Below are 10,307 nucleotides of genomic sequence, written 5' to 3'. Positions count from 1 at the left end.
GTTTTGGGTTCAGCCACTCCTAATTTCAAGAATTGTTTGATGTAGACTTATTGTGCTATAAAAATGTTTTTAGAATTCATTGTATATTCTGTGGATTAAATTGGGATTTTGTAGTTCATTTAAAATAAATGTTTTGCTGCATATTTTAGGATACATGTGAAATAAAAAAAAGTAAAATAACGTATAAAAAAATATTTCTTACATTTGAAATACATTCCAACATAAATTACGGAAATAATGGCACCTACAGAGAGGGCTGCCATGCTTGTAGCTCTTAGGAAACTTAGCAGTATTTTGTTTTTTTCTGTATTATTTCTTACATTATTAGCCCAGAATTGTTTTTGTGTTATTACATACAGCCGGGAAGAACCATTGGATATCAGAGCGGTGGTAACTCACCAGCACTACCAGCATTACGACCAGGAATACGACTTTCCCGGATTGGTTCCTTTGTTCGCACCCCCCAGGGCAATTGAACTTATTCCAGAGGCCAACCCAAAACCCCGCCCGCAGAGGTGAAATACTCAGAGTGGTCTTCTTGTCCGACTTAGGATGCGCACACACCACCCACAGCTTCTGAGTATATTACACGCTAATGTTCAGTCTCTGGATAATAAAGTTAATGAGCTCAGGGCGAGGATTTCTTTCCATACTCTGTTTCACGGAAACATGGCTCGCTCGGGATATACTGTCTGAGTCCGTCCAGCCAGTTGGGTTCTCAGTTCATCGCGCAGACAGGAATAAATATTTCTCCGGGAGAAGAAGGGCGGGGGTGTATTTTTCATGATTAACAACTCAAGGTGTGATTGTGATAACATACAGGAACTCAAGCCCTTTTGTTCACCCAACCTAGAATACCTCACAATCAAATGCCGACCATATTATCTCACAAAACAATTCTCTTTGGTTATAGTCACAGCCATGTATATCCCCCCACAAGCTAACACCACGACGGCCCTCAAAGAACTTCACTGGACTTTATGCAAACTGGCAACCATATATCCTGAGGATGCATTCATGGTAACTGGGGATTTTAACAAAGCAAATTTGAGAAAAAGGCTGCCAAAGTTTTATCAACACATTGACTGTAGTACTCGCGCTGCTAAAACACTTGACCACTGCTACTCCAACTTCCGGGATGCCTACAAGGCCCTCCCACGCCCTCCTTTCTGCAAATCTCATCATGACTCCATTTGGCTCCTCCCGTCCTATAGGCAGAAACTCAAACAGGAAGTAGCTGTGCTAAGGACTATTAAACACTGGTCTGACCAATCAGAATCCATGCTTCAAGATTGTTTTAATCACACGGACTGGGATATGTTCCTGGTAGCCTCTGAGAATAATATCGACAAATACACTGATACAGAGACTGAGTTTATCAGGAAGTGTATAGGAGATGTTGTACCCACTGTGACTATTAAAACCTACCTTAACTAGAAACTGTTGATAGATGGCAGCATCCGCGCAAAACTGAAAGAGCGAACCATCGCATTCAACCATGGCAATGTGACTGGGAATATGGACGAATACAGACAGTGTAGTTATTCCCTCCGTAAGGCAATCAAACAGGCAAAACGTCAGTATAGAGACAAAGTGGAGTCGCAATTCAACGGCTCAGACACAAGACATATGTGGCAGGGTCTACAAAGGGAAAATAGGGAAAATGCTTTGAGGTTAACACAGTGCCACCGACGAGGCCCGCTACCAAGGACTGTGGGCTATCTTTCTCCATGGCCGACATGAGTCGGAAAGCAAAGGTAAGAAAGCAAAGGTAAGAAAGCAAAGGTAAGAAAGCAAAAGTAACTGAACTAAATGACTATCGCCCATAGCACTCACTTCTGTAATCATGAAGTGCTTTGAGAGACTAGTCAAGGATCATCAATCAATCAATCAAATTTATTTACAAAGCCATTTTTACATCAACCCATGTCACAAAGTGCTATGCATAAACTCCAAACCCCAAACCGCACGCAATGCAGATGTAGAAGCACAGTGACTAGGAAAAACTCCCTAGAAAGGCAGGAACCTAGGAAGAAACCTAGAGAGTGTCGAAATCAACAGGTCCTGGAGAAGGTAGCACATCCGGTGAACAGGTCAGAGTTTCATAGCCGCAGGCAGAACAGTTGAAACTGCAGCAGCACGACCAGGTGGACTGGGGACAGCAAGGAGTCATCAGGTTAGGTAGTCCTGAGGCATGGTCCTAGGGCTCAGGTCCTCCGGGAGGGGAGGGAGAGGGAGGGAGAGAGAATTAGAGGGAGCATACTTAAATTCAAACAGGACACCGGATAAGACAGGAGAAATACTCTAGATATAATAGACTGACCCTAGCCCTCCGACACATAAACTATTGCAGCATAAATACTGGCTGAGACAGGAGGTGTCAAGAGACACTGTGGCCCCGTCCGACAATAGCCCCGGACAGGGCCAACCAGGCAGGATATAACCCCATCCACTATGCCAAAGCACAGGCCAACACCACTAGAGGGATATCTTCAACCACCAACATACTACCCTGAGACAAGGCTGAGTATAGCCCACGAAGATCTCCCCCACGGCACAAACCCATACAGTGACGCACCCCTCCTAGGGATGGGATGGAAGAGCACAAGTAAGCCAGTGACTCAGCCCCCAGAACAGGGTTAGAGGCAGAGAATCCCGGTGGAAAGAGGGGAACCAGCCAGGCAGAGACAGCAAGGGCGGTTTCACGCTCCAGTACCTTTCCGTTCACCTTCACACCCCTGGGTCAGACTACACTCAATCATAGGACCTACTGAAGAGATGACTCTTCAATAAAGACTTAAAGGTCGAGACCGAGTCTGCATTTCTCACATGGATATTCAGATCATTCCATAAAAATTGAGCTCTATATCACCTCTACCTTACCTGACACCCTAGACCCACTTCAATTTGCTTACCACCCCAATAGAGCCACAGACGATGCAATCGCCACCGCACTGCACACTGCCCTATACCATCTGGACAAGAGGAATACCTATGTAAGAATGCTGTTCATTGACTATAGTTCAGCATTCAACACCATCGTACCCTCCAAGCTCATCATTAATCTTGAGGCCCTGGGTCTGAACCCCGCCCTGTGCAACTGACCAGTTCTACACATGCTTCCTCAATGCCGGATTTCAAGCACATGCATGCGCTGGTGTTTCTTGCTGTGTTGCTGCTGTAACTAGCTGTTACTCGCTATGCTTGCTGTTTCTGCTAAGAACTTTCTTTGCAAATATTCACTAGTTGTTTGAACCTTGCTCGAGTCATTTCAGATGTTCATGTTGCAATGTTTGTCTGCTGTGGGGATGTCAGTGATTGCGAGGATCAACCATGTCGCTGCTCTACTTTTGGCAGGCAATAGCTGGCTACAAACAAGATAGCTAACTAAGTAGAATTAGTCTCGGGAGTAGGCTATTGTCCATTGTCCCTTGCCCATATTCAATCTCTCCTTATCTCAGTCTGCTGTCCCCACATGCTTCAAGATGGCCACCATTGTTCCTGTACCCAAGAAAGCAAAGGTAACTGAACTGAATGACTATCGCCCTGTAGCACTCACTTCTGTCATCATGAAGTGCTTTGAGAGACTAGTCAAGGGTCAAATCACCTCCACCTTACCTGTCACCCTAGACCTACTGCAATTTGCCTACCACCCCAACAGGTCCACAGATGATGCAATCACCATCACACTGTACACTGCCTTATCCCATCTGTACAAGAGGAAAACCTATGTAAGAATGCTGTTCATTGACTATAACTCAGCATTCAACACCATTGTACCCTCCAAACTCATCATTAAGCTTAAAGCCCTGGGTCTGAACCCCGCCCCGTGCAACTGTGTCCTGGACTTCCTGACGGGCCGCCCCCAGGTGGTGAAGGTGGGAAGAAACACCTCCACTTCACTTATACTCAACACTGGGGCTCCACAAGGATGCATGCTCAGTCCCCTCCTGTACTCCCTGTTCACCCATGACCGCGTGGCTACGCACTTTTCAACTCACTAATCAAGTTTGCAGATGACACAACAGTAGTAGGACTGATTACTAACAATGACGAGACAGTCTACAGGGAGGAGGTGAGGGCCCTGTGAGTATGGTGCCAGGAAAATAACCTCTAACCCAATGTCAACAAAACAACGGAGCTGATCATGGTCTTCAGGAAACAGCAGAGGGAGCACCCCCCCATCCACAGCAACTGGACCGCAGTGGAGAAGGTGGCAAGCTTCAAGTTCCTCATTGTACACATCACTGACAAACTGAAATGGTCCACCCACACAGACAGTGTGGTGAAGAAGGCGCAACAGTGCCTATTCAACCTCAGGAGGCTGAAGAAATTTGGCTTGACACCTAAAACCCTCACAAACTTTACAGATGCACAATTAAGAGCATCCTTTCGGGCTGTATCACCACTTGGTACGGAAACTGCACCGGCCGCAACCGCAGGGCTCTCCAGAGGGTGGTGCAGTCTGCCCAACGCATCACAGGGGGCAAACTACCTGCCCTCCAGGACACCTACAGCACGTGATGTCACAGGAAGGCCAAATAGATCATCAAGGACAACAACGTCTATCATTCCGAAAGCGAGGTGAGTACAGATGCATTAAAGCTGGGACCGAGAGACTGAAATACAGCTTCTATCTCAGGGCCATCAGACTGTTAAATACTGTTAAATAGTAATCACTAGCACATTAGAGGCTGCTGCCCTATATACATTGACTTGGAATCACTGGCCACTTTAATAATGGAACACTAGTCACTTTAATAATGTTTACATATTTTGCATTACTCATCTCATATGTATATACTGTATTCTATCCTATTCTACTGTCTCTTCGTCTATGCAGCTCTGACATTGCTCGCCCAAATATTGATATTTTCTTAATTCCATTCCTTTTCTTAGATTTGTGTGTATTGTTGTGAAATGGTTAGATATTACTGTACTGTTAGAGCTAGAATTAATGTGACTAATAACATTTGATTTTATTTGAAATTAAGTAATGCATGTACAATATATGTTTAATACATGGGAAAATAATGTATTTTAGAATATATTATCACATTAATTTATCAATGTATTTGGTATTTTTTTTAAGTATTTGGAAATGCTTCATAAAATATATTTCAACATGCATTTAAATATATAAATTAAAATGTATGGCATATCAAAAAAAAATGGACAAATCAAATTGTAACAAAATGGTAACTCTAATCAATAGATCTTTAGTACACTTCGATATCACATGCAGTTTGGTCAGTCTCATTAAGACTGCAGAACTGGCAGTGTAGAAGTTTAATCTTTAAATTATAGAACACAATATAACACAACTGGCATGATAATCAATCTCATGGGAGGCCAAAATGCACTAACTGAAACAAAGCCACGCCCCCAATAAGCCATGCATCCAAGTCTTCTTATCGGCTGCTGCTGTTACAATATATTTTGTCAGAATGCATTTTTATGGTACTTAACACATACCAAAAGCATACCAAAAGCACCAACATGTATTTAAATGCATTCAAATGACTACTAAAATGACTGCAAACGTGATACATTATGGTGATACACTTTCATGGGAATATGACAAATAAACAAATAAACTTGACGAGAGCATTGCAACCAACATCCAACGGTTAGAACTTAACATGTACTGGGTATTTTGCGCCCCTTTTGATATGTTAAGTAGAAACTATGCTTATTATTTAAAAGCCTGATATATGGAATCGAGTTCCCTTTAATATTGACCACATGGAGAATTAAATTAATCTTATTTTCAATATGAAGAAACTCTTGCTAAAGTGCAAAAATTCAGCATTTCGACATGTCCCTTGGTGCACCCTCTGTGACTTCTAGGAAGATTTGAACCCACTAACCCCCCCAAAATACTCAAAGTTTTCACCTTCATTGAAAAGCCCTAGTTATTTAGTTGCTTTGACAAAGTTATTCCTGAAGATTATTATTTATTTCATGTGATTAGTGATTCATTTATGCCTGTCCCTCATTTTAAGGTCAACCCTGTTACGTGAACTGAACTCTTGTTTTAATATGGTGAAACTATTCATTTTAAAACATTTATTTCAAAAGAAACATTGAACATCTAATAGTCACATCATAGTGTAAAAGCAGGTGAGCTGATTCTACTCTTTTTTTTTTTGCAATTTTCTGGTGTTTTGAGGTGAACAAGTGTTACCCATAGATAGACAGCCTAGAGATATTTTAACAATTATATATTTTTTGTAAATCTTGCATTCAATTGCCCCTCCCTGTTAAACACAAAAAGCTTCAATTTCCCCTGTCACAAGGGTTTATGGCTGATTTAAATAGTAATTACCAGTTGGAGGGCCATTCCAAGTGAATTCTTCCCACTTCCCACTTGGTTAATACCACTCAATGGAAGCACAAGACCTACACCTTCACTGTGACATAGTTGTGGAGCGTTGTACGATGTACAGTTTTTGTTTAAACTGATATCGGACACTTTATTTGTTTCATTATTTAATTTAGCTGAAGAGAGGCACTTATTTTGCTAAACAATGGGAACATGTACGTTTTGAACATGTACTTTTTATGACAAAAAATGTGGTCCTGGAAGTCTTTGATGGCCACACTACATCTACATACCAGTCCAAACAAACAACAATCACCATGATTATAATCATCCTTAATGTCACAGATTAGGTTCAACCCAGATTCCAGTAGACTAGAGAAAGACGATGGATTCCAGCATAGCAAGAGAGACAGGTGAAAACGCTGCTCTTATCAGTCCTAAACTATGTTGTGGGACTATAAAGGATATAAAGCCATAATGGGCTATTTCACACACCTTTGTGCAGGTGCACCTGCTGCTGTTCACACACTGAACCTGTAGGACTGCCGGTGGTCTGCCAGCCACTGATCACCTGCTGTGTGTATGTGTGTGTGTGTGCGTGGCTGTGTGTTTGTGTGTAAAGTGTTGTGAGTGCTCCTATTTATCAGACTTGTGGGGTGAGGTTGAGGTCAAGTAGTTTAGGTGGCATGGCTCAGCTTGGTCAGCTGGCTGTCAGGTGATCAAACACTCAGGTCCTCCAAAGGCTTCTGCCCTCTTGAGCAGAGGTGAGATAAAGATGCCAGTGAGAAAAATGCTCCCTCTTTCCTCTCTTCCCCTTCTCCTCTCCTCTTACCCGTGGGGGAATGGTCTGTTATTGTCAAGCTCCAGTCACTGTTTTTATGGTTATTTTATATGATCTCCACACCACCTGTAGGAAAGACAACAAAGGCAAGCCACAACAAGACTAACGTTGACTATTTATTAAAGATGAGACCTTGGTTTGTATTCTTCAGGATTTAAGACAGTTTCCTACAGCAGGAAAATAATTGTGCACCAACAGGAAAGGTGAATTATTATTAATTTACATTTTTGTAGGGGTTGATACAATTTTAGAAGGGAAGATGAAGTCTGAAATGTCAAAGTGGAAACTTCAGAAGCTTTTTTAAACATAAAATACACTACATGTTTTACATTTCCTGCATTGCAGTAAAGTTCTCCTGATCAAATAAAGATCCTATGTCTGTAGGATTTGTAAACGTTCATATGGCACCCCTCTATGTGTGTGTTCATGTGCTGTATGGTGTGCATACGTTAAAGGTGACTGTGTACAGTACTGTATATTTGCAGACATGATAAGGAAATGTATATGTTTAAAGTAATAATAAGAGAATCTGAATGACATTAAGAGTAATGACTAAAGTATTTCACCCTAATTGTTACAGAAGCTTAGACAATGTGTTTAGACATAATACTAGAATATTGTGACAGTGGGAACATTGTGTTTGTGTGTGATATAGAGGAACTGACAACAGACATGCTTTGGTACTGTGAGACCAAGGACAGGAGATAAAGTTCCTCCACCCAGGGAGGAACAGATGCGCTTGTAGACTTGTAGGAGTTATATAAACGTCTATGCGCATTACATGATTTTTAGAGCTCTCATTAATAAACTATGAACCTTTTGCAGAATCTGAGTCTTTGCCTAATTGTTATTAACCCTAGCTTTACAACCTCGGGGGAATTGGTCAAAGCTATAGTGATTTTTATCATCATTGGGATTGAAAATTCTCGTGACAAGGCACTCATTCTTTCTAATTTTCTTCAAGCCACTATACAGATGTAGGACCTTAATTCGAGCTAGTTTGCTACAGCAGGAAAATAATCCTGCAGCAACAGGAAATATAATTTATTATTGTCACGCCCTGACCGTAGAGAGACGTTTCATTTCTCTATTTGGTGAGGTCAGGGTGTGATGTGAGGTGGGCATTCTATGTTTTGTATTTCTTTGTGTTTGGCCGAGTGTGGTTCCCAATCAGAGGCAGCTGTCTATCGTTGTCTCTGATTGGGAATCATACATAGATAGCCTTTTTCCCACCTATGTTGTGGGATCTTGTTTTTGTACAGATCTTGTAGCCTACGGAACATTACGGTCGTTTTGGTTTCAAGTTCTTATTTTGTTGCTGGTTCTCATTTAATAAATATGATGACCACAAATTACGTTGCGCTTTGGTCTCCTTGAAACAACGGACGTTACAATTATGTTGATAATAATGAACAGACTTTTTGTTGGGGTTTATACATTTTTTAGTATGGTAAATCAAAGTGGAAATGAAACTTTAGAAGCCTTTTTAAACCTCAAAAACACAAGAAAAGAGTAAGGAAATGAAGACCCTGCATTTGTAAGGCTATGCAATATATGAACACAGAGGGAGAGGGACAGAAAACATCAGTGAGAGGGTAGATCATAAGAAAACAGGTGTGATACAGGCACGTGCAGTCAAAAAATGTGATTTTCATGTGATTTATATAACCACCCTATGAGGTTGGAATAATACTGTGAAATTTTGAAAATTATGATAATGTCCTTTTAGTGTAGGAGCTGTTTGAAAATAATGCATTTTGATGGGATTGAGTTCTGACCTGCCTGGTGACATCAATAGACCAATAAGAAAGAGAGTTCCAAACTTCTCTGTCAATAACAGCTAGTTTTCAGTTTTCCACTCCCCACTCAGACCACTCCCAGACAGTCCTAACAAAATTCTTGCTTGAGAAATTAAACTTTGCTAAGAAGCTATTTTTGTTTCTTTTTGACCATTTTAATTTAAAACAATCGCATTAAGATACTTAATTGTTACCCAGAAATGACTTGATATTGACATATTTTTTTTTACATTGGACCTTTAACGACCGGATGCATGAAGAAATCAACATGGCAATACAGAATAGAAGGAGTGAGGGAGAGAGAGAAGGAGAAAGGAGACTCCTCCTGTGCAGGTACATACACGCCAGGCATGTGTAGCAGTATTTACTCAGATATCTGATTTAAGGATTTGCAAAACTGAACAAAATGGTTAGAGATGGCCACTCACCCTTGAACAATGCAGTAAACACAAAGTGTTTCACATTGATGACAAATTAGTACTATTTCACTGCTTGAACAAATAAATAGTATTGTGTCTGAATTGCACAACATCTCAGATCTTTAACACTGAAAGAGCAGCATATTACTGGGCCTATCTGTGCAGACTTTAGTGGACAGATATTTATGTTGCTTTGTCTTTGTTCCGCATTAGAGCAGGCCAGAAATGTAAAGGGGACTTTATATTGTTCTACATTTCTTGATCCCTCAGACATTCAGCTCCACAAAACAAGTTTTCAACAGTTGGTCATGAAGGGTAGGTTTTGATGACACTCTCCCCAGGTTTCCTTAGCAACTTAGACAGATACTTGTCTGTATAACAAACAGCACTGCACATGGATTGTCAGGATAGCTGTAGTTGTAGTTGTGCATACCATAAGTGTTACTTAACGTTGTAATTTACCATAACTCACAAATCCTACAAGAGGAGTAAAGTTGTGTAACTTTGTCAAACAAATGACCCTCATTCCTTTATCCAGTTTATCAGGACCACCAGTGTTTCCCATGGTTCTTTTATCATGTGTGATAAGAGTCATTATAAAGGGCTGAACAGGGGAGATCCAAGGAGAGGAGAGGGGTGTAGGGAGAGGAGAGGGGTATGGGGAGAGTATAGGGGTGTGGGAAGAAGAGAGGAGACACAAGGCAGCTGTCTGCACCTGCTTCCCTGGCCGGAAGGGAGGAAACATAAAGCATGGTGCTGGAGGAGATGGTTGCCGTTTTACAGGCTCCTAACCAATTGTACTATTTTGTGTGTTTTTTCGCATTGTTTGTAACTTATTTTGTACATAATGTTTATGACCAAAAGAGCTTCTGGATATCAGAACAGCGATTACTCACCTCCAACTTGACAAAGATTTTTTCTTT

This window comes from Oncorhynchus nerka, linkage group LG12 (assembly GCF_034236695.1).
Source record: "Oncorhynchus nerka isolate Pitt River linkage group LG12, Oner_Uvic_2.0, whole genome shotgun sequence".
Classification (NCBI taxonomy): Eukaryota; Metazoa; Chordata; class Actinopteri; order Salmoniformes; family Salmonidae; genus Oncorhynchus; species Oncorhynchus nerka.
The sequence above is the reverse complement of the archived record's forward strand: the minus strand, read 5'-3'. Positions refer to the sequence as shown.